This window comes from Ursus arctos, unplaced genomic scaffold (genome assembly GCF_023065955.2).
Source record: "Ursus arctos isolate Adak ecotype North America unplaced genomic scaffold, UrsArc2.0 scaffold_5, whole genome shotgun sequence".
NCBI lineage: Eukaryota > Metazoa > Chordata > Mammalia > Carnivora > Ursidae > Ursus > Ursus arctos.
Window position 1 is genome coordinate 25,279,041 of NW_026623067.1, and position 25,150 is coordinate 25,304,190.

At 36.7% G+C, this 25,150-nt stretch overlaps 1 pseudogene; it reads right to left on the reverse strand.

Annotated features, from left to right (window-relative positions):
* Positions 1 to 2,731: 2,731 nt before the first annotated feature.
* Positions 2,732 to 2,807, reverse strand: LOC113261974 (small nucleolar RNA U13; annotated as a pseudogene).
* Positions 2,808 to 25,150: the final 22,343 nt, after the last annotated feature.

Consider the following 25,150-nt stretch of genomic DNA (forward strand, 5'->3'; position numbering starts at 1 on the left):
CATCAAATTCTGTTTCTTCAGTGTGTTTTCTCATTCAAAAGCACATAATCATTCTCCTTAATGATACAAATAATCCACTTCTAATGGACTATTATACCTCTTTTCCATTCTTGAAAAGCATTATTGCTTTTAGGTTTTTAGTTAAATGTTATACAATTTCGACATAGTATAATATACTTAATTGAACTTTAAGTTTCTCTGTAAAAGAGCAGCAAGTATTAAAAGCCAAACAGAAAAATTGCCAAAGTCAATTCACTTCATTTCAACTGTCAAAACTTTTCACGTGAAAAATGAATGGAAACATTCTATTTCAAGTAAGCATATTTGTGGGTACGGTATTCTCTTTTGACTCTGAAAACCATTTGAAAATAAAGTAGCTTGTCCATGCTTGTTTTCAATTTGCAAAATGTCAGCTGTATCTACAAAATGGTCAGTGAGCCTCATCATCTTGACTATAAGGAAAGAACTATTCTCCTGGAAGATACATTAAATCTTCCATGTTTCCAAAGTATCACTTCATGTTTTTCAGCAAGAATTTATCTCATAGTGGGCTGGTGACATAAATACATAACATCACCTCTTCCCTACATCCTACATTGCTGCCCTGGCCACACACATACCACCCCTCCCCAACCTTTGACCACTAAGGTCCTAAGAGAAGAGAAATAAACTCTTAACTAAGTTTAATAATTAAATTTCAAGACGGTTTATATTTAAATGTATGGATTTATTTATTTGATCGTAACAAGGAAAAAGATCTTAAGCTCATTAAGGCCTATAGCCTAAAGTAATAAAAAACCTTAACCTCTAATTGTGACTATTATAAAGATATACAGAATAATAATTTTGGAGGACATAAAGAGCTCAACCTCCTTACTTCAGACAGATGGATTTTACTACTCTGAATAAGCAATTTTCAACTTTTTCTTAACTATGCCTACACCTGGAGATTCTACAATTAACTAGCAGTGTATCACCCTGATACTTAAATTGTGATTTCTTATTTCCATTTGAAACCACTTCCACTTCCACGGTGGTCAAGAGCTGTTTAAGACACAAACAGACAAGATACCATATACTAAAGTAATTGAGTTACCCCTCTCTTGTAGGCTGAACATCTAAGGTTCACTAACTTCTTACTTTTAGAACTTAAATTCTTTCCAAATCTTCTACCTTTAACGTTCATCCTTCCCCATAATGGCCATAAATAGTCTTTTGAACTCCCATTCCTGGAAATACAAAAAGTCTGGTCTTTTACCAAGTGTTCTTCCCCATTGAGTTTCTGGATCTCTCTGAGGAATGGTTTCATTAACTCATTCTGAGTGATCACTTGTCATTTCTAAAACCTTCCTAGCTTTAGGCCACTATCCCTCTGGAGTATAATATGCCAATAACTCCATGCTTCTAGTCTTCATACAATAGCCCATCACCTTCAAAACAGAATTATTTCCAAATAGTAGTATTTCCAAATTCCTGACAGACAACAATCTTCAAGATTCTAGAATGAGAAGCCAGAATTCTTGGAAATTCTCAGGGAGTCCTGAAATCATAAGTTCTCCTCTATTTTTATAATATTTTTTCTGGGATAATGAGTGACGATAAACTGTAGGTCATTTTTATAGAGATTTTATCTAAAAAAAAGATACAATAATAAAAGTATGGCTTTACATGATTGTATCTTTCAATAACATGTAAAAGTGATTTCCCATCTGATATGTGAAAATTTTATGATAGAAAACATTAAAGAAAATAACATTCATATAAAATGAATGACAAATCATTTAATTCACTGAAAGATAATGCCACACATATTTAATAATTAGAAATGATCTTCCTTAAAATGAAATTTTAAAACCCACAAAGCATTAATTGCCCTACTACATGAAATTGCTCTTTTATTATGATCTTGCTCTTTTTTCAGTCCAGAAAAATTTCATTTTTCAACAATGTTGATCAAATTGTTACAAATTTGTCCACAAGCTTCTTTAATATTAGTATATAAGTTGTTCTATAAATCTCATTTCCTTTTTCATGATAAAAATACTTTGCTTACCCTGAATTGAATTTTGTAATTGAAATCAATATTGTTTTTTTAATAGAGATTTTAGATCTGTTTCTGAATTCCTGTTGGAATACTCCACAATAACATCTTCTATTTGCATTTCTTCTTTTCAGATATTTACAAAGAACCACAGTACACATCCAATCTCTGGGAAATACCAGGGAACATTACTGGGTATCATTCAAATAATGTAACATTCAAATACCCTAGCAAGGTTGACAGCAATATACAGAATGCGATGTCAAAATTACTAACTTGAGGATGTACTTTGGTTGTAAAACTTATTTCTTAGAACATCGCCTATAGGATTTGTACAAAATACACTAATGTAAATAATCCTTAAAAAATCGGCAAAAAAAATCTTAGCAAAAAATTAACTGTTTGCAAAAAAATCTGTCAGGGTCAGGAAAACACTTACAACACGGCAACAACTGCAACTAAGATGGGTTATATAAGTATTACTTCTCTCCAATGTGTTCCTGTCTTGGTTCCGGAAATGTGAACTTTAACCTTTTACTTCTGTGTCCACATTTCCTCCTCTCGCTTTCAACTTGACATTGGCCATTTCTTCTATCAGTAATGTTTGTATGTTGATTGTTAAGCTCTAAATCTTACAGGAAAATTATAATGCTTTTCCTCTGTTTCCCCTTTATTTTTTATTTTTTCTCATGTCAGATAGGTAATATGCCAAGTAACAAGTTTTGAGGGAGGCGCATGTCATCATGCTTATGAACTACAGAAGGATCTGTTTTCTTGATTCTTTTTTTCTCAGGATTCAGGAGTAGGAATATATATACATTTTCTGAGACATGCTGGGAAAGGATTTTCACATGGGAAAGATAAACCCAAGTTTCTCCCTTAGTTCTCCCAGAGCTATGATATGGTGGTGGTAGAAGTGGTGGTACTTTGCTCATTTTTTGTTATCAAAACTATAAAACATACAAAAATCAGGATGTATAAAGAACATCTGTGCATATATCACCCAGGCTCAACAACCACCAATATATGACCAGTGTTATTTAACTTGCATATCTACCCATTTCCATCACTCTCATCTCTTGGATTACTTTGAAGTAAGCTCTACATATTATATCATTTTATCTCTAATACACTTCAGTGTAAAACTGTAAAAGATGAAGACTTAAAAAAATATAACTAAAAAAGACAGAGAGGAATTGGCCTAAGGACAGACATATAGATCAGTGGACTAGAACTGAGAGTTTAGGGGGATGATCCCACATACAGCTATTGTCACACGATTTTGATTTTGAAAAAGATCCCAAGATAGTCAAAGGAAAGAGAGAAAAGGCTTTTCAACAAATGGGGGCCAGACAACTGAATACCCACATGCAAAAAATGAAGTTGGACACTTACCTCACACCATATACAAAAATTTGTTCAAAATGGATCAAAGATCTAAGTTTAAGAAAACTAAAACTATAGGGGCGCCTGGGTAGCGCAGTCGTTAAAGCGTCTGCCTTCGGCTCAGGGCGTGATCCCGGTGTACTGGGATCGAGTCCCACATTGGGCTCCTCTGCTGTGAGCCTGCTTCTTCCTCTCCCACTCCCCCTGCTGTGTTCCCTCTCTCGCTGGCTGTCTCTCTGTCACATAAATAAATAAAATCTTTAAAAAAAAAAAGAAAGAAAAGAAAACTAAAACTATAAAAATCTTCGAAGAAAATTTTGTGATCTTAAATGAGGTAATAGTTTCTTAATTAGGACACCTACAGCACAATCAACCAAAGAAAAAATAGACAAACTGGAGTTCATCAAATTAAAACTTTTGTTTGGGATGCCTGGGTGGCTCAGTCGGTTAAGCATCTGCCTTTGGCTCAGGCCATGATCCCATGGTTTTGGGATTGAGTCCCATGTCAGGCTCCTTACACAGCAATGAGTCTGCTTCTCCCTCTGCCTGCTACTCCTCCCGCTTGTGCTCTCTCTGTCCCTCCCTCTTTAACAAATAAATAAACAAATAAAATCTTAAAAAAAAAAATACAACTTTTGTTCATCAAAGGATACACATAAGAAAGCGAAAAAAGTCAACCCATAGAATGGGGAAAAATTTGCAAATCATTAATCTGGTAAGAATCTAGTACCCAGAATATATAAAGAACTTTTCCTACTCAACAATAAAGACAATACAATTAAAAAATAGACAAAGGAGGGGGGCCTAGGTGGCTCAATCCGTTAAGCATACAGCTTTGGCTCAGGTCATGATCTCAGGGTCCTGGGATCTGCCTGTGACAGGCCCCCTGCTCTGCCGAGAGTCTGCTTGTCTTTTTCCCTCTACCCCTTCCCCTGCTTGTGCTCTCTCTTTCTAATAAGTAAATAAAATCTTTAAAAAAAATAGACAAAGGAATCAATACTTATCCAAACAAGATACACAAATGACAAATAAGCCCATGAAAATATGTTCAAAATAATTAGTTATTAGATAAATACAAACCAAAGCCACAGTAAGATGCCACTTCACATGCACTAGGATGGCTACATTAAAAAAGATGGACAATAGCAAGTGTTGGTGAGGATGTGGAGAAATTGAAAACTTCATATATTGCTGTTGGAAACGTAAAATAGAGCAGCGGCTGTGGAAAATGTTTTGGCAGTTTTTCCAAAAGTTAAAGTAGATCCAACATAAGATCCAACAATTCTACTCCTGGATATATAGCAGAAAATATATGTTTACCCAAAAACTTGTATATGAATATTCATAGTGACACTATTCATAAGAGCCAAAAGGTAGAAATAACCCAAATGTCCCTCCACTAATGAATGGATAAACAAAATATGGCATACCTACAATGGAATATTATTACTCATAAAAATGAGTGAAGCATTAATATACACTATAATAAAGACAAATCTTCCAAACTTTACACTATGTGAAAAAAGCTGTAATAAAAGGCCACATATTGTGTGATTCTATTTTTATGGAATATCCAGGATAGGTAAATCCACAGAAACAAAAAGGAGATCAGTGGTCACCAGTGGCTGCAAGGAAGGAGGAATTGGAATCGTGGGTTACTTGAAAGCAAGAGGTGGACGTAATGAGCCCATATCCATTTTCTACTTGGGTCTGCATGCCTCCAGGAAGACAGTGAAGGCACCAGCTTTCAATTTCTCTTAATGCTTCCAGCACGATCTGGTCCATGCCTTTCAGTGGTCGGAGCACCAGCTGTGTCATGCATCTCAGTGATTGAAATACCAGCTGTGCCTTCTCTCACTCCTGCCTTTCAAATACCAGCTGTGCCCTCACATGTTGTCTCCATCAGACAGAGCATCCCTGGCAAGGCATCATCTCAGAAGTGCACATCTGACCTGTGGGGCATGTCCCTTGGTGGTCCGAGCAATAGCCATGGATGCCACTCTCAGAGTTTCAAGCACCAGGCCCACAAGAGCTTCTACTTCAGCACTTCTCTCATTTAGTTCCCCTAGACTGAAAAGTGCTGTCTGCTCTCTACAATGTTGGTGTCTTCAAGTCAGCTCTCCCTCTTTGCTCTTTCCGACTTTCAACACCTATGCAACTAATGCTATTAAATGCCCTTTGTTTGTAATACCTGGTGTGGTGTCTGCCTCTCTGCTTGGTCTCTGACTCATATACCTACACTGCCTGTTTCACTGAATGTTAGTGATAAATCTGATATGTTTATATTGAATTATAAATCTAATTTTATTTTGTACTTATCCCTTGGTTCTGTATTTTGGGTAATATTTTGGAAAAAGGAAACTTCTGGTTTATTGTTTTAAATGTAATGAAAAATTTTAAAGTTAATAGTAATCCTTTCTTTTCTTTTCTCCCTAAATTTTAGTGATTCCAGATAGCAATTATTTTAGCAATATTCTCAGGCCAAAAATTAAAATGGAAAGTTTTTGTTGTTCAAAAATATTTTCCTAAATATCAAGTTAATTTTTTTATCTTATCTTGGGGTAGGATAACTTAGAAAGTAGCTCTTCCTTCCTTAGATAATGGTCTTAAAAGGTCTCTTTGGTTATTACCTATCAAGTAGAACAATCACACATTTACTCATACATATGTATGAAGAATGTGCTTTAAAAGTGAGAAAACAAGATATCTATATGACATATACTATTAAGGAAAATTGCTTTAAGTTTAAATGAGAGCAGATGGAGATTCATGTGGTATTTTTGGACACAATTCTGGCACAAAGCAGAAATAGAGAAACAGGAAATAGGCCAAAAATTGGACCAAAATGTTAAAACAAAAAATCATGTTCACTTCACAAATTCTAGTAGTTCTACAGAGGTAACTGACTTGGAATTAAAAGATACATACTATCATCTAATCTATTTTTATATATTCCCTCTGTATCTTAACATATAGATATATTTCCAATCGTGGGCTCAACAGATGTATTAGCATTTTTTGATGACTTGTATCAAACATTAAGAAGTAATTAGGAAGGCATCCAAAACTCATCAGCACATTAATAGTCCCAGAAAGTTCATACTGGATTTTCTTATATTTCCTAGGTACTCTCATTTTTCTGGGAATGGGTCAGCTCTTGCAGTAGTTTCAAATCAGCTTAATGTGTAAAATAATCACACAGAGTCATGAATACATGCAAAAAAGCACTGGCTTCATTCTTTCTCTTATTTTTACACTGTTCTAAGTAGAGTCATTCCGTGCCATTTTTTTCATTTATTGACACTTTCACAAATAGGTGATTAATCCTATTAGTTGATTTTTTTAAATATGAGACCCAAAGAGTCCAAAATGACGCATTAATGCTCAAATCTTTTCTCTGTAATAAAGGCTGGTGGCTTAAACCAACTTAGTTAACACTTTTTCTCCTACTTTGAATGAAAAACATTATTTTCCCTGGGAAAATGTAGCTATTAATAGAATAACAGTGGACTCTTCATTACACATAATTTGCACTTACAGCACAAAACATGACCTCACATGATTCCTGATATTATCATGAAACAGAAGGTACAAGACATGGGAAGACTTCTTGAAAATGAACAGTGTTTTAAACCCCTTCAGAGTGAAATGGAGCAATTCTCTGTGACCGCTATAGCTATAAAGTCAGGACAACATTTTAAAATTGACTTAACATTCAGTTCTTTGAATTCCTGCTTACAACGTGAACAGGTAAAGCTTCAAAACAGGTGAGATAGATGCTGTCAAAAATCCCCATGCCAATCTCTGAATTAGTTGAGAATGTTAAAGTCAAATTGCACACCAATATTCATGTCATCTAGAACACTCATGCCAAATGGCATATTCTTATAATCAAAGTCAGATAGTTCAACAGAATAATAGCTATAATTCTGTTAAAATACATATTTTCTTGAGATTTCTTACAATTGTTTTACCTCTCAACTGTTCACCAACTATAGAGAAGGGTTACTTGTGGCGCCTATCAATTGTTTACAACACTGAAGAGTGAGCAGACCGTGGAACACAAGCAGCATTGAGATGTGGTGATTGTCTGGCTGATGGTACGAATGTAGTCTGCACACAGTAATTCAGAAGAGGGGGAAAAGAAATCCTTTAGGATTTAATATATTGAGTGTGTCTCTCTATTGATCAAATTAATTGGATGATTTCCAAATCTCAACTTTACTGAGTATTTTATTGACATAACCTTTGACCAAGAAGCATATAAATTTCAAAATGTCTTTTCTTATAGACAGAAAATCAATTTGGTTATTTTAATAAATATAATTGTTTGAGCAAAATAGTTGGCTAAGCAATTAAAGGAGATCTACTGTCATTACTTGGCAGTTGTGGGGAAGGGAAGTGGCACTGAATGTGGAGAACAAAGGAGGAAACAGATTTTCAGCACTGAGAAATGAAGAAAGCTGTGAAAAAACACGAGGAAGACAGTTATGAAGAAATGGTATTAGGGGCACCTGGGTGGCTCAGTCAGTTGAGCATCCAACTCTTGGTTTTGGTTTAGGTCATGATCTGAGGGTCATGACATCGAACCCCGTGTCAGGCTCTGAGTTTAGCACAGTGTCTCTTGGTATTCTGTTCCTCTTCCTCTCCCTCCCCCTTTGCCCCTACCCCTGCTCTTTCTTTATCTCTCTTCCTCTCTCTCTTAAATAAATAAATAAATAAACAAACAAATAAATAAATAAATAAAATATTAAAAAGAAAAAAAAGAAATGATATTAAAGCAAAAGAACCAATATGATAATTTTGACTTAATGTGGGAATGTTGCATTATAAAAACAGAGTAGACTTGGACATTGCTTACAAATTTTTTATATAATTCAATAGCAGATAAGACAAAACACGAATTTTAGAATCTTAATTGGAAGAAATTCTGTCTTAAAAATACAATGGATAAACTGTCACTAAAAGATAGTTTGGAGTTGGTGCCAACTTCTTGATGATGAGATAAGTCAGTCCTTAAGAGCCAGACTTCCAGGGCTGGAATCTCAGTTTTCCCTCTTAGTAGTCACTTAGCCTCTGTGCCTCAGTTTCCTCTTTTATGAAATTTGGAAAATAATCATACTTCTCTACGAGGTTGTTGTAAGGATGTAGTAAGGTAACACAGAGGAGTAAATTAATACAGAAACAAATGCTTAATAAATTATAGTGATTTTTATGTCTTCATCTTGAAATACCAAATAGATACTCCATTCACTTCCTAATGAAATGTAATATCCTAAAATCAACTTTCTAGGAAATGTTTTTAAAAATGTCCATTTCATGGTTTTGATCACTGTAGTGTTAACTTCTTTTCATTGATTGGAAGACTATAATAATGACTGCCCCAATTAATGGTGTGATGACATGTGAGAAAAAGATGTATAAACATCTCCACACAAGGGCAGAGATGTAAATGCATGAAAAAAAAACTTAAAACCACTCAGATTTAATTTACATTATCACAGCCCTTGAAATTACACTGCACACAGATGACAACCATGAACTATGAACTTATCCAAAAACCCAACTTTAATTCACATCTTTAAAGGCCGCCTAAAAAGATTTAATGAATTTTCTGATTACTTCTACTCTTTTGTCAGATGTGATTCAACTACATTCAAGGGCAATAAAAAGAATACTTTAAGAGCAATACTTTGAGAAAAATCTGGAAATACTTGCTGCTGAGTGTAATCTAACCATTCCTAAAATCCACAACTTAAACATTCATATAAATGTGAACATTTATTTGAAAGCTTGGTTGATTAAAAGCAATAACACTAGAACTAAGCTGATGCTTTTGAAATCCATGTCTCCTCAAGAATATTAAGCAAATTCGTTCCAATGATATGTGTTCTGGGCACTGCTAGTTCATATCATCATGTAATTCTTTTAAAATGACCATATGTGGATAGAGTATAAACTGTCGCTATTTAGTAATGATATTTTGCATAATTAAGTTTTCCTGACTTTAGTCTTTTAACGGAGTAAGGAAAGCATACCTACACTCTGTACAGATGACCAAACTGTATCAAATTGTGTCTCCAAATAGGGACAGAAGCATTGGTATGTGTACATTTCTAGTAGAGCAGAAGTGAATCCAAAATACAATCTCTTGAGTTCAATTATAAAACCCATATGCTTGAGTGAATGCATGGTAAAAATATGCAACTTCATTACACATTAGAGGCACTACAAATTTCAGCTTTGATTCAAAAAACACTCAGATTGCTAATGTGGTGTATACTGCTAAAAGGCTAATATCACTGCTGTGTGCAGTAATGGGCAAGTGGAAACATCTGTATTTTCTCTGCTTTAAGAACATGGCCTTTTAATCCAAAGGCTTATCTGTGGGGAGAATAAAGGCTGTAATAACAAGGAACACTTATATCATGATACCTAGTTAAGAGTAATAGCAAAGAAAAAATACACAGGACCATTGAATTTAAGTTACACTTTACCACTACTGCCAATGTAAACTTACTCTTAAAGTCATGGAGAAGTATTCCTGACCACTTTTTGGATAAATTAAAGATAGAGGTGCTCTCTGTATGAGGTTTTAGGGGGAAAAATATGTACTAAGTGATGAAGATACCTTTGAGTGCCTGCAAAAAAAAATATCTATCTATCTATCGGTATAGATAGATAGATAGATAGATAGATAGATAGATAGATATGGCAAAGTCCACAAAACCTTTGGGTTTGTAAATGTGAAGACCTGGTGATGCACTGAGATATGTCCAGATGAAAATGTATTTTAATGCATGCAAATGGAAACTATGGGCTTAATTAATTCTCAGTAATTCATCTTTGCTTAAAAGATGTGTACTGAGTGATTCTGGTACTTAAAAGCTATCTCAAAGAACAAAAGTTTTAACTTTGTAGTATTACTAGAGGAAGTTACTATTACTGAAGGATCAGCTAGATATTGAAACTTGAGAAATCCAATTATCAGGCTCTGAAATCTGAAAAAGTTAAAATTCTCATTTGCCTATGTGGAAAGCAAGCACATATTACCTCATAGAGCTATTGAGACTTAGTGATATATGCAAATTATTTTAAATTCATTCTGGTAAGTATTATTTTATATTTTATATTTTATTCTTTATTCTTTAAGACTGACAGTGGTAGGCACACTTTAAGATGGCTCCATGATTCTCACCTCCTGCTATTCATACCTTTGTGTAATCCCCTCATCTTCATTATGGGCAGGGCATGTGACTTGCTTCTAACCAGTGGAATACTACAAAAGCGATGGAATGAGTCATTATATGTATGAGATTACATTTCAGTATACCACCTGTCTTGCTAGATTTTCTTTCTGTTCCTGGCTTTAAAGAAGCTGGCTGCCATGAAATCTACAGCTGCAAAGAAATAAATTCTGCATGAAACTTTAGGGTTCTTGGAAGTGCATCTTTCCCCTGTTGAATCTCTGAGAAGAACCTAGTCCTGGGTGATGCTGAGACCCCTAAACAGAGAGACCTGCTAGGCTGTGCCCAAACTCCAGATCCATGGAGACTATGAGATATGTTTCATGCTGTGAAGGTTGTGCTCATTTGTTACACAACAATGGAAGAAAATCTATACACGCTGTATATACTAGTATATTGGCATATAACACATTTAATGTATTCCTTTATCTTGAACTTAGTGGGATAATTTTAGGTAGTTTCCAAACTGCTTTCTTGCATTGTTAAATTTTCCTGGCCATACCAGAATAGGAATGGACTCCAGGAATGCTCCAGATGCCCACTATGTTAACTCACTCACACAGTATGACTGAAGTGGAAGAGTCAGAGGGCTTGTCATGATGCCTTGCATTAGAAGTAGAGGAGAAATAAGGTTTGAAATGTGTGGAGTCAAAGTTGATCTGTGGAAAGTTCATCAAAATCTTGTATTTCCTATTTGCAATAAGCCTGACAAAAAATTCCCAAATTTGACAATTCTAACTATCATTGATGAGTTGTAAAGCTGAAAGCAAATTCTCTACGTTAAAAATAATAAGAGAGATTTCTTGATCAATAACTCCAGAAGAGAAGCTAAATTATCTTTCTATTATGACTACAGAAAATAATATATCAAGATCATTATTATATAAAGAGGTAATAAAACAGTATACAGCCAAAGATAGAAGAAAAAAAATTATAAAGGAGTTGTGTTCTTTTCTATTCCATATTTGGTGTTGGTGGCATTTTTGAGTTAACACTTCCACTTTTTTGTGATTTATTTTTCATTCTAAATAAATATTTACTTTCATATCTAATTTTTTTAAAATTTAAGTTCTTTTTCTTAAATAGTGTGTCCAAAATTGCATAAGCTTCAAGTCCCACAAAACCTACATTTGCCTCTGCATGTACACCACGAGAGAAACAGTATTTTTAAAATGCTGCTAGCAGTTACAGTAAGATGAAGGTAGATCAGGGTCCATTAGAATGTGTAACGGAAAATCACTGCTGATTTTGACAAGAATTCTATTAGGGGAGTGCTGTGGCCAGAACACAGACGAAGGGATTAGAGAATGAGAAGTGTTGTAGCAAGGTGACAGTGGTTACTAAGTCCTGTGAAATGTGGAAGCGAGGTTTGGCAAATGGATTAGGTGGCAGATGGAGGGGAATGTGAGGACACGGGAGTTTTCTTTTTTGATAGAAGCAACTTTGTGTGCCGATGGGAATGCTCCAAAAGAGAAGGGAGATTTACGATTCAGGCTGTTCAAGAGTAACTGCATGTGAGAGTCATCCTCCAACATGACTCCCAGCGATCCTACCTTGTGGTATTCACACCCTCGTGTGGACCCATCCCATTGGTATTATAGTTGGTTTACGAGACCAAGAGAAAAACAAAACAGAAGTGATGGGGTGGGTGGGGTGGTCCCTTCCAAAATTATTTTACATAGACAACAGCTTCTACTTGCTCTGTCTCTCTGTCTTTGTCTCTCTCTTATATCACTCGCTCTTGGGGCAGCAAGCTGCCATATTGTGAGCAGTCATATGGTGAGGCCCTAAGGGTGGGGAACTGAAGCCTCTGGCGAATAGCCAGTGTCCACGTGAATGAGCTTGGAAGGGGATCCTGCAGCCCTAATTAGGCAGTGCAGTGACTGTAGTCCCAGAGATCTCGACATCCAACTTGTGAGATTTACCCAGCTAAGCAGCCATTCTTGGACTCCTGACCCCTAGAAACTATGAGATAATAAATGTTTCTTGTTTTTAGTTGCTATGTTTCAGAAGAATTTATTATGTAACAATAGATAGCTAATACATCCCAGTAGCAAAGTCCTTGAGAAGACAAAATAGGAAGTGATATTCAGCACAAGTAGATAACTTGGCTATTAACAGAAACAGGGATATGTCTATCTTTTTAATGGGAGAAAAGATAAAGCATATGGGTGCAGATGTGCATTGAATTTGTAGATAGGCTTGCTGGACCATTAGGAAATTTTAATTTATTGGCTTTCTTTTCTCAATTAAGTATGAGGCAAGAATTTAATTCAAAGGGAAGTAGGAAGGTATGACAAGCTTAAGAATCACGGAGAAAAATTACAAAATAGTCACATTGGAGAGTGAGAAAGAACACAGTAGGAAAATGTGAAAGACGCAGGGTTAGTGTTGAATTCTGATTGAAGTTTGTGTGTTATATTTAAAGTGACTAGAGTCAAACTGTGTAGTTTTTCTCTAGCAGTATTTAATTGCTTGGGTTCAGCCATAGAAAAAACAGATGTCTGGGTTTAACCAGAATCAGTGTTTGCTAAGTGAGTGCAATGGAGGGAGAGAGGCCAGGGAATTGAGAGTATTTGCAAAGGAAGTATTTCAATGAAGGCATCTGGAAATCCATCCAGGGAAGAGGAGTGAGAACAAGAGGTTATCAGCAGAGAAAACGTGATGATGTAGTTAGTAAGCTAGCTCTTGCCTAAAAATGGTTGCACAAGACAGTACTTGAGTAAAAGAAATGAGGTAAGCTCATAGACAGTCCCTGTGAAGACAGAAATTTAGGGTGCGGTAATGAAATGTGTAGCTGAGGTGAGGTGGGTGGGGAAATGTATTGAGGGTGGCTAGGAAAGGTGGACTAGTGGAGTTAAGTAAATAAGTACAAAATAAAAAAAACAACAACAACCCTGCAAGTTCTTGAACTGAGAATACTTGTAGAACATGCGGGATGATGGACATTATTCAACCCCAAGAATGAGGGAGGCAAGGATATTTTACTATTCTGAGGAAATGGAGCTCAAGGTCTCCGTGGAGGCCAACCCATGTATAAAAGGATTCTTGCTATCTTGGTACTGAAAACCAAACTTTATTTTAATGACCTTTTACTGAGGAAACTCACAAACCAATTAAGCAGAGAGTCATTGGAGGCTGGGCGACACATTGCTTTCCTAGCATCGCTTTGGGCGGCAGCAAAGAATGATGTCAGGAAGGGAAAGACTCTGAACGATATATTCAAGAGTCATCACACACCTTTGTACTTGAGAATTCCAGGGGCTGCTGACCAAAGCTTTATCTTTGATTCTGAATAAGTCAGTGCTGTTTCTGTCAGCAGCAGCCATGAGCCCAAGCTAACTTCGAGGTTGGACCAATCCGGCAACCAGCTAGTTAGATTTTCTGGCTTCTATGATTTCCCAAAGTTTGGGGTCCCCTAAAGTTTGGCGGGGGGTGGAAATGGTCGTCAACACCATAACGTAGTGCTTAGTTAAGCTCATAATTGACACTTAAAATTATGCTGGATTATCAAATTAATAGAATTGTGGAGTGTCAGAGCACTGATTCTCATTCTCCTTACGGACATATCTGCATCTAGAGAGAAAAATGTGGGTAATGTGAGGGGCGCCTGGGTGGCACAGTCGTTAAGCATCTGCCTTCAGCTTAGGGCATGATCCCGGCGTTCTGGGATCGAGCCCCGCATCAGACTCCTCTGCTGGGAGCCTGCTTCTTCCTCTCCCACTCCCCTTGCTTGTGTTCTCTCTCTCACTGGCTGTCTCTCTCTCTCTGTCAAATAAATAAATAAAATCTTTTTTAAAAAATGTGGGTAATGTGAAACAACATACTGCATCTCATACTAGAATTTTATATTTAGAAAAGAAACTGGATTACTTTTATTATAAAACATTTAAGTCACACAAAAAAGTATAAACATAATATAACAAGTAACCATGTACACGTTACCCCTTCGAGAATTAGAGCAACAGACCAAATTGAAACTCTCCGCCCTATGAACGCCACTTGTAGGTTTTGAGTTATATATAAGCAAAATATTCTGTTGTTTCACATTTTTAAATCAGTTAAATGGTTTCATAGTCTATGTAGCATTCTGCAACTTTTTTTTTTTTTAAAGATTTTATTTATTATTTTGAGAGAGAGAGAGAGAGCACGAGCAGGGAAGAGGGGCAGAGGGAGAGAGAGACGCAGACTCCCTGCTGAGCAGGGAGCCAGATGTGGGGCTTGGTCCCCAGACCCCAAGATCATGACTTGGGTCCAAGTCACACGCTTAACTGACTGAGCCACCCAGGTGTCCCCTGCAACTTGTTTTTGTTGCCCTTATTACTACGCATTCAGATTTATTTATGTTGTTACACGTGGCTCTGGTTCATTTATTTTGATTGATGACTAGTATTCCACTATTTGCCCCTAATCAAGTTCATATATATGCTCTTCTGCTGATGAACATTTACATTACTTAGTTCTTCCATATTACTAGTGATGCTACAGTGAACTCTTTTAGAATGAATCTGGGTGCACACGGATGATAGTGAAATTGTCAGGTCCTAAGACATGCATATCTCCTGATTTTCTGATATTTTGATAAATTGCCTTCTGAAGTGATTGTACAAGTTTACCTTCCCCTCCACCAAGCAATTTATGACAATCTCTGTTGCCTGAAATCCTCTCCACTACTTTCAAAATTTTAGTGTGATGGTTGTGAAATTGAATCTCATTTTTTGTAATTGAATTTGAAATTCCCTGATATGTGATTTTAATAAAAAACAAACCCCAGAAAGTAAAGCTCACAAACTTTCTTGGCTGGCAGGAGAACTCAGTAGGCTATCTCTGTGATTCCTGCAGGATGGGGGAAGATGTTGTGGCCCCCCAGCGAGATGTATGGGATCTTCTGCAGTGGGACATCGGGTGTTTTTGCTCATCTAAAAGTGGCGTGGTTTTAAACATGATAAAAAGCTGGGTAACGGAAGGAAGGCCAAATGGTATTTTATTGGTTCTATCACCACAAGATGAAAAAAAGGCAAGGTTGGTACATTAAAAAAGTGATTCAGAATGAAAAGGGAGAGAATGAGAAATTTAAAAACTGCATGAAATTAAGGATATGACCTCTGTTGTCTTAGAATCTGCCCGTGTGAATCATATTCTTTTAGTTCACCCTCTCACTCACAAGAGTCTCTAAATACATGCTACTCAGAGCAAGTAGCTTGTTGACAGTAATCACAGAAACAGAGAATTACAAAGTGGGTAGAAATTTTAGGCATCATTTAATTTTATACATGAGAAAAGTGAAGTACAAAAAGTTACACACTCACAATGAAGAGGATTTAATGAAATGGTTGAAGAAGGAAACAACTGGGATCCTCTGCTTACTCTGTGTTTACTGGACCATCGATCACCAATATAGATAAAAACCTATCTCTTCTGTGCTCAGCTAGAACATGGCGGTTGAGAGTAGAGGCTTGGGATCAGAGGTCTGGGCGTGACCCCAGCTCAGCAAATGGTGTATGCTGTCATCTTGATCAAGTGATTTGACTTCTCTAATCTGTGTTCTTATTTAGAAAACAAGGAAAGTTTTAATTCCTACTTTTTCTTGTTTTGTAAGAGTGCAATGAGATAGTATTTTACTCTTTGGCTTATATCAAGCAATTAATGAACGGTAGATATTATGGTTCTATTTTAACACCTCAGTGTTTGAGACACAATTTAGTCATTTAGAGTTCTGCCTTGAACTGCCAATGGAACCGTGGGGAAGGTTTTGCTAGAGCTAAATAGATCAGCACAGCTGGGCTAGATCTCTAGCACGGCACGACGTGAGATGGCTTTGACTATGTTTTTACCTAAATTTAACAATCTTTTAATAATTCAATGCTTTAAAGGTTTATTTGCTCAGTTATGTGTTTTTCTTCTAAGGAATCTATCTATATAATACTTTGGAGCCTTCACAGGAAATGGAAATGAGTAGCTTATTTCTCTATTTTTCTAGATTATTTCTTTACGGTTTGATTAAAAAGACCTCTGTTTTCCTTCTATTCAAATTTTTCATTTCCAAATTCCAAAATACGCTCAACTCAAATTCTTGCAGTATTTTTGAAGGAAAAACAGTGACCATTTAAAAAACAATTGAGTCTTTTACTTGGGTATCCTATCTCTCTTATGTGTCTTTCCAACTCTACCACCACATGTCTTAAATTTAAATAATTTATTTTATCATTACTTTTCTCTTGTTTGTATGTCTGTGGCCAGCTCCCATTTCAAGATATCTGTCTGGGTATATGTATACACATAAGCTTACATTTCCTCTCTCCTAAAATCCTACTTGGCAGAGGGCGGGGGGGGGGGAAGAAAACCCAAAACAAAAAATAAGACAAAATCTATAGCAATACAGAAAAATATTAAGTTCCATCAAGTGATCAGTAATATTAGGAAGCTTGTGAAATCTCTAAAGCTGATAAATGAGATTTTTTTACTTAACCCAGCAAAGCCAAAGAAATGCTCACACAATACAGATATAATATAGAACTGCTGAAATGACAGGTTTTCCTAGAAGGGCTCTCTGAGTTTGAGCTACAATGTCGCTGAGGTGAATGAGGAGTGACGCAATTGTCCTTAACGCAAAGGTTGAAGACATGCCCAAAAAACCTGATAATTAAAATAAATAATGCCTTAAAAATAAAAATTTATGCAAAAGTTCCCTGATTTAGAAGATAGCAATATTATGGATTTTCTCTTTTGCCAATTTAGCTCAGCATAGTGCTGTCAGTGATCTTGTCTTTAAAGATTTGTTATTTTATCCATTCTAGGTTTTTGTATTACTTTTGGTTCTTTTTATATTGCACTAAAATACTATTTATCTTGATTATTACTTAAATTTTGTAAATGAGTCAAGAGTCACATTCAACTTGCATGTCTCACCTAAATCTTGCCTGTACCTGGAGTAACTTTCATATCAGAGGCAGGAAGAGTGGGCTCTGAGACAGTCTTTGGATATTATCTGAAGTGTTGTGACTTGCTCGGCCAGACCCTACACTTAATATGCTGGCTCTGGTGTTCATCCCCAGAATAAAACAGAGAGATAAGTTCTTGAAATAATATGGCAACTTTTCCACGGGGAACTTACAGTGAACTTTGAGGTTAGGGAGGGAAACAGAACAAGAGTCTAAATGACTTTCACACAAATAAGAATCATCCGTATGCAGAAGATAAGCTCCCAGGTACCCTAAAATGAAACCAGTTTAACAACATATTTACTGCTCCCACACATCAGGCCCCTCCTAGTTACATGACAGTGATTATCTGTTATAGCCATATGACCTGCAAACAGAACCTGCATTCCTTGCCTGGGAAACCAGTGATACATACCTGAACTATACTATACAGATGAGTCATCAGGAACATGAAAAAAGCCAACATGTGATAAAGATACACCTAAATTCTTACTGGAGAAAGTAAAGTGGACACCAGAAATAGGAGAAAACTTTAAAATAGGTGTTCATATCCCCAGGGATTTGACAGGATACAAACTTATAGAGTAAGAAGAGGCTGCTTTGCAAGAGGGTAGTCAGAGTTTGGGAAATTTAGTGTAAATTCCATAAAACTTCAATACGAAACCAGAAGAGTAGAGGGATAGGAAAGTCATCATCTGAACATAAATTTCATCAAAATAAGGATAGTTTTATTTTTTATAATATCCCTAGCACATAGACGAGTTCAGTACATGTTGATATTGTTAGAGCAACAGGGAGAGTTACTGTAGTAAACTGTGTCATCTTTCCAGTTATTTACCTTTTCTGTTGCCATGTAACTTGTACCGTCTTACACGAAAAGCATACATCACAATCCCCTTCATATCAGAAGCATGTGACATGTTTTGGTCAATGAAAGGTGAGCAAACACAAAATATACCAGATCCAACCAGAAGTTTTGAGAGTCTTAAGTGCCTTAGTTTTTTAAATTTAATTTTATTTTTCTGTTTGCCAAAAGAATGGCATATCCTAAAAAGGACAGCTCCTTGGCCTAGATTCTGCAATGGGGACGATAAATGTCATAGAGCCACAGGACAACCTGAAACCTTCACAGAAGACATGAACATAAGAGAGAAATGAGCTTTCTAAACTTTTTTTTTTTTAAGATTTTATTTATTTGACAGAGATAGAGACAGCCAGCGAGAGAGGGAACACAAGCAGGGGGAGTGGGAGAGGAAGAAGCAGGCTCATAGCAGAGGAGCCTGATGTGGGACTCGATCCCATAATGCCAGGATCACGCCCTGAGCCTAAGGCAGACGCTTAACGACTGCGCCACCCAGGCGCCCCAACAAATGAGCTTTCTGTGTGGTAAACCACTGAGGTTTGAAGGTTGTCATCAAAGCAAAGCTAATACAGTTAACTAATTAATTTCGATGTTGTCAGGAAAATTTATCCAAAATCTTTTAATTACTAATATATGATAGTAATTAGTAAAATTAGTAAAATACTATTAAAGTTAGAATTATCTAACTATTTGAAAAAATATCAGGACCAAATAAAATGTGACCAAGCAAACAGTAATCAAGAAAGAAATAATAAACAAGGGAAATAATAAGAAACAGAAAACGCAGTGGAAGAAAAATATAACAGAGGATGGTATAAATAAGTGCACATATTTTACTGATAACAATTATAATATTATATGTTAAAATCCCTTATATTTAAAGACAAATAATTTTGGATTGGGTAATTACTATTGAGAAATTAAAAAATCTGGTAACGTGAGCACTGGATTATTTTGTGTGAGATTGTAATTGTCAGCACTCCAAAATTAAATTTTAGTGAGGATGTAAAGATATTTATGTAATATTTGAGTATTTAAGAAAGTACTCAACAGAGGCTGGGAAGATGGTGGAATGCTTATTCACCTTGTTTCACATGTACAACGAGGTACCACTCACATCACTGTAAATAATCCAGATAACAAGCTGGGTTGTTAAGAACCTCAAGGCTAGCAAAACAAACTCTACAACTAAAGGTAGAGAAGAGGCCACACTGAAGAGGGTAGGATGGGCAGAGATGCAGTGGAGAGCTAAGCCCTGTGGGTCCAGCCACTGGACAGAGGGAGCTGTGGGCTTGTAGAGGAGAGAGGAACAGACTGCCACACCTGGGAGACTGCACAGGGAAGACGAACCCCCATAACATCAACTTTTGAAAAACAAAGGGGACAAATTTTGTAAGTTCTTACAGGACTTAAAACCTGGAATTTTAAAAATCAGTAGGCTCTGTTCTGGGAAAGACTGGAGAGCAATAAGAAAGTAAGTCCCTGCCCTTAAACCGCAGAACGAACAGCCCATGCAGATATAGCATAGAAGCAGCATTTTGAAAAATGCCTGGGGCATACAGAAGGGAGAGTTATCTATTAATCTCAGAGCAGTTACTATAGAGACAGAGATCACTGGGGGACTCTGCCAAGAACAAAGGAGCTGGAGGGTGCCATTTTTCTCCTTCACCTCCTAGCACAAACACTCAGCCACCTGTGGGAACCAGTGTGCAGCGCCAACATTCACTACCTAACTTGCTTACCCCAAGCGCTGCCCACCTGCTGACTGAGCAGATCTGCCCTTTGTAGTCAGCTTGTCTCAGTCTGGGGTCCCCTCCTCCAGAAGACCAGCACAAACCTTGCCAACATCATGACCCACACATTTTGAGGGACCACAGTCCCAGAAGTAGCAGCGATGGTGGCGGTGTTAAGCCCCCTCCCATAGAAGACCAGGGCACACCTTATTAAAAGTGTGTCCCATGTCTCCTGAGAGTCAGGTCTTAGCAGGGGCTGCACATTCCCTCTTGCTAGAATGCAGACTTTGCAAGCCCTGTGTGCCCTGCCCCCTCCAATATTCTCTTGGCTGGAGCCCATTCAAAGCACAGCCACAAGCCCGGCAGTGTGCAAGCAATCAAACGGGAGCCAGCACCACGCCAAAGTAATTCCTGCCTGGGGAGAGGAGAAGACAGCTATAGACATCAGTCAGACTGCAGGCTTGCCCACCAATGAAAGCTTCTCAGGGGACAATACAGGGAAAGTATCCTGAAGTTTGGTACTACTTCATTTCTGGCAAATGCCTAGTCTGACCAAACTCAAGTGCAAGTCAGCCCCAGACTGGTCTGCTAACACCACAGGGACAGAACACTGTCCACAACAGGCAAAGCGAGCCACTGCTGACAACTGGACTGAAGGAAAAAGCAGCCAATACATACCAGTAGGGTGCATATAACACACATAGGAGACACCCCTGAAGCACCAGATCCTGGTGAACGGGGGCACTGCACTGTAGGTCACTACAGGACCTCTTCTTCATAAGGCCATTACTTTTAAGAGTGGGAGATGTATCTAACTTTCCTAACACAAAGAAAAAGATGCAGGGGCACCTGGGTGGCACAGCGGTTAAGCGTCTGCCTTTGGCTCAGGGCATGATCCCGGCGTTATGGGATGGAGCCCCACATCAAGCTCCTCTGATGTGAGCCTGCTTCTTCCTCTCCCATTCCCCCTGCTTGTGTTCCCTCTCTCGCTGGCTGTCTCTATCTCATAAATAAATAAAAAAATCTTAAAAAAAAAAAAAAAAAAGAAAAGAAAAAGATGCAGAGAGTCAGACAAAATGAGGAGACAGAGGAATATGTTTCAAATGAAAGAAAAGGACAAAATCATAGGAAAAGACCTTAATGAAACAGAGAGAAGTAATATTCCTAATAAAGAATTAAAGTAATGGTCATAAAGATACTCACTGGAGTTGAGAAAAGAGTGGAAGACATCATGAGACCTTTAACAAAGAGATGAAAAGAGAACCAATCAAAGATGAAAAACACAATAAATGAAATTAAAAATGCATTTGGGAGAATAAATAGTAGACTAGAGTAAGCAGAAGAACTAATTAGCATCCTGGAGGACAGAGTAATGGAAAGTAATCAAGCTGAGCAGGTGAGAGAGAAAAAAACATTATGCCACATGAGAATAGACTGAGGGAACTCAGGAACTTCATCAAGCACAATAATATTCACATTACAGGGATCCCAGAAGGAGAAGAGAGAGAAGAGGGCATAGAAATTTTATTTGAAAAAAATAATAGCTGAAAACTACCCTAATCTGGGGAAGGAAATGATATCCACATCCAGAAGGCAGAGTGCTCCCAACAAAATCAACCCAAGGACGTCCACACCAAGACACATAGTAATTAAAATTGCAAAAAGTAACAATAAAGAGAATTTAAAAAGCAGCAAGAGAAAAGAAGACAGTTACATACAAGGGAAACCCCATAAGACTATCAGTGGATTTTCCAGCAAAAACTTTGCAGTCTGGGAAGGAGTGGTGTGATATATTCAAAGTGCTAAAGGAAAAAAATCTGCAGCCAAGAATACTCGATCCAGCAAGGTTTTCACTCAGAATAGAAGGAGGGATAAAGAGTTTCCCAGACAGACAAAAGCTAAAGGAGTTCATGACCCCTAAACCAACCCTACAAGAAATGTTAGAGGGATCTCTCTGCATGGAAAGGAAAGACCATAAGTAAGAGTAAAAGTAGAAAACACAAAAGCAGTAAAAATCATTTACAAAAAATCAGTCAGGGTACTTACAAAATGAAAGGATATAAAGTATGACACCATATATCTAAAAGGTGGTGGGGAGGAGGGAAGTAAAGAATGGGTTCAAATGTAAGTGACCATCAACTTAATACACATTGCTATATGCAGAATATGTTATATACAAACCTAATGGTAATTATAAATAAAAAACCAGTAATAGCTATGCAAAAAAAGAGAAAGGAATCCAAGTATATCACTAAAGAAAGCCAACAAACTGTGAGAAAACAATAGAAGAAAGGATCAGAGAAGAACTACAAAAACCACAAAACAAGTAACAAAATCACAATGAATACATACCTATCAATAATTACTTTGCATGTAAATGGACTAAACTCTCCAATTAAAAGACACAGGGTGATGGAATGTATAAAAAAACAAGATCCATCTATATGCTGCCTACAAGAGACTCATTTCAGACAGAAAGACACATTCGGATTGAAAGTGAAGGGATGGAAAAGCATTTATCACGTAAGTGGATGTAAAAAGGAGGACGGAGTAGCAACACTTGTATTGGACAAAACAGATTTTAAAACAAAGACTGTAACAAGAGACAAAGAGGGACGCTATATAATAATAAATGGGGCAATCCAACAAGGAGATATAGCAATTCTAAACATTTCTGTACTCAACATAGGAGCACCCAAATACATAAAACAGTTAATAACAAACATAAAGGAACTAACTGATAGTAATACAATAATAGTAGGAGACATTAACACCCCACTTACATCAATTGACAGATCATCCAAACACAAAGTCAACAAGGAAACAGTGGCTTTGAATGATACCCTGGACCAGATGGATTTAACAGATACATTCTAAACATTCCATCCTGAAACAGAAACATACACATTCTGTTCAAGTACACATAGAACATTCTCCCGGACAGATCACCCATTGAGCCACAAAACAAGTTTCAACACATTCAAAAAGATAAGTCATACCATGCATCTTTTCTGACCACACTATGAAACCAGAAGTCACAAGAAAAAATCTGGACAGACCACAAATACATGGAGCTTAAATAACATGCTACTAAATAATGAATGAATCAACCAAGTAGTCAAAGAAGAAATCAAAAAGTACATGGAAACAAATGAAAATGAAAACACAATGGTCCAAAAGAGCAGAAGCTGTTCTAAGAAAGAAATTTATAACAATACAGGCCTACATCAAGAAGCAAGAAAAATATGAAATAAATAACCCAAACTAACATCCAAAGGAGCTAGAAAAAGAAGAACAAAAGCCATAACCAGTAGAAGGAAGGGAACAATAAAGATTAGGGCAGAAATAAATGATAAAGAAACTAAAGAAAAAAAAAAAAAGAACAGATCAATGAAACCAGGAGCTCGTTCTTCGAAAAGATCAATAAAATGCTGAACACCTGATCAGACTTATCAAAAACAAACCAAAAAAAACCAAAACAGAGGACTCAAATAAACAAAATCACAAATGAAAGAGAAGAAATAACAATGGACACCACAGAGATACATTAAAAGACTACTATGAAAAATTATATGCCAACAAATTGGATAACCTAGAAGAAATGGATAAATTCCCAGAAACATACAACCTCCCAAAACTGAAGCAGGAAGAAACAGAAAATTTGAACACAACAGTTACCAGCAATGAAACTGAATCAGTAATCAAAAAACTCTCGACAAACAGAAGTTAAGGACCAGATGGCTTCACAGGTGAATTCCACCAAACATTTAAAGAGAGTTAATACTTATTCTTCTCAAACTACTTAAAAAATAGAAGAGAAAGGGAAACTTCCAAATTCATTCTATGAGGACAGGATTATCCTGATGCCAAAACCAGATAAAGACACTACAAACAAGGAGAACTACAGGCCAGTCTCTCTGATGAACACAGATGTAAAAATCCTCAGCAAAGTATTAGCAAACCAAAACCAACTATACATTAAAAAATCATTCACCACGATTTGGTTGGTTATATTCCTAGGATGAAAGGGTGGTTCAGTATTTGCAAATCAGTCAATGTAACACATCACATCAACAAGAGAAAGGACAAAAACCATATGATCATTTCAATAGATGCAGAAAAAGCATTTCACAAAGTACAATATACATTCAAGATAAAGATCTTTAACAAAGTAGGTGTAGAGGGAACATACCTAAACAAAATAAAGGCCATATATGAAAACCCACAGATGACATTATATTCAGTGATGGAAAACCAAGAGCTTTTCCCTTAATATCAGGAATAAGATGAGGGTGTCCATTCTCACCACTTTTATTCAACATAGTACTGGAAGTCCTAAACACAGCATTCAGACAAGAAAAAGAAATGGAAGGCATCCAATTTGGTAAGGAAGAAGTAAAAATTTCAGTATTTTCCAATGACATGATACTATATATGGAAAACCCTAAAGACTCCACCAAAAAATTACTAGAATTGATCAATGAATTCAGTAAGGTCACAGGATACAAAATCAATGTACAGAAATCCGTTGTATTTCTATACATTAATACTCAAGCAGCAAAAAGAGAAATTAAGAAAACAATCCCATTTACAATTGCACCAAAAATAATAAAATACCTAGGAATAAACTTAACTAAAGAGGTGTAAGACCTATACTCTGAAAACTACAGAACACTGATGAAAGAAAGAAGACAAACAAATGGAAAGAGATTCCACACTCATGGATTGGAAAAACAAATATTGTTAAAATGCCTAGACTATCCAAACCAATATACAGATTTTATGCCATCCCTTTGAAAATTCCAACAGTGTTTTTCACAGTACTAGAGCAAATAATCCTAAAATTTGCATGGAACCACAAAAGACCCAGAATAGCAAAAGAAATCTTGAAAAAGAAAAGCAAAACTGGAGGTATCACAATCCCAGACTCCAAGTTATAT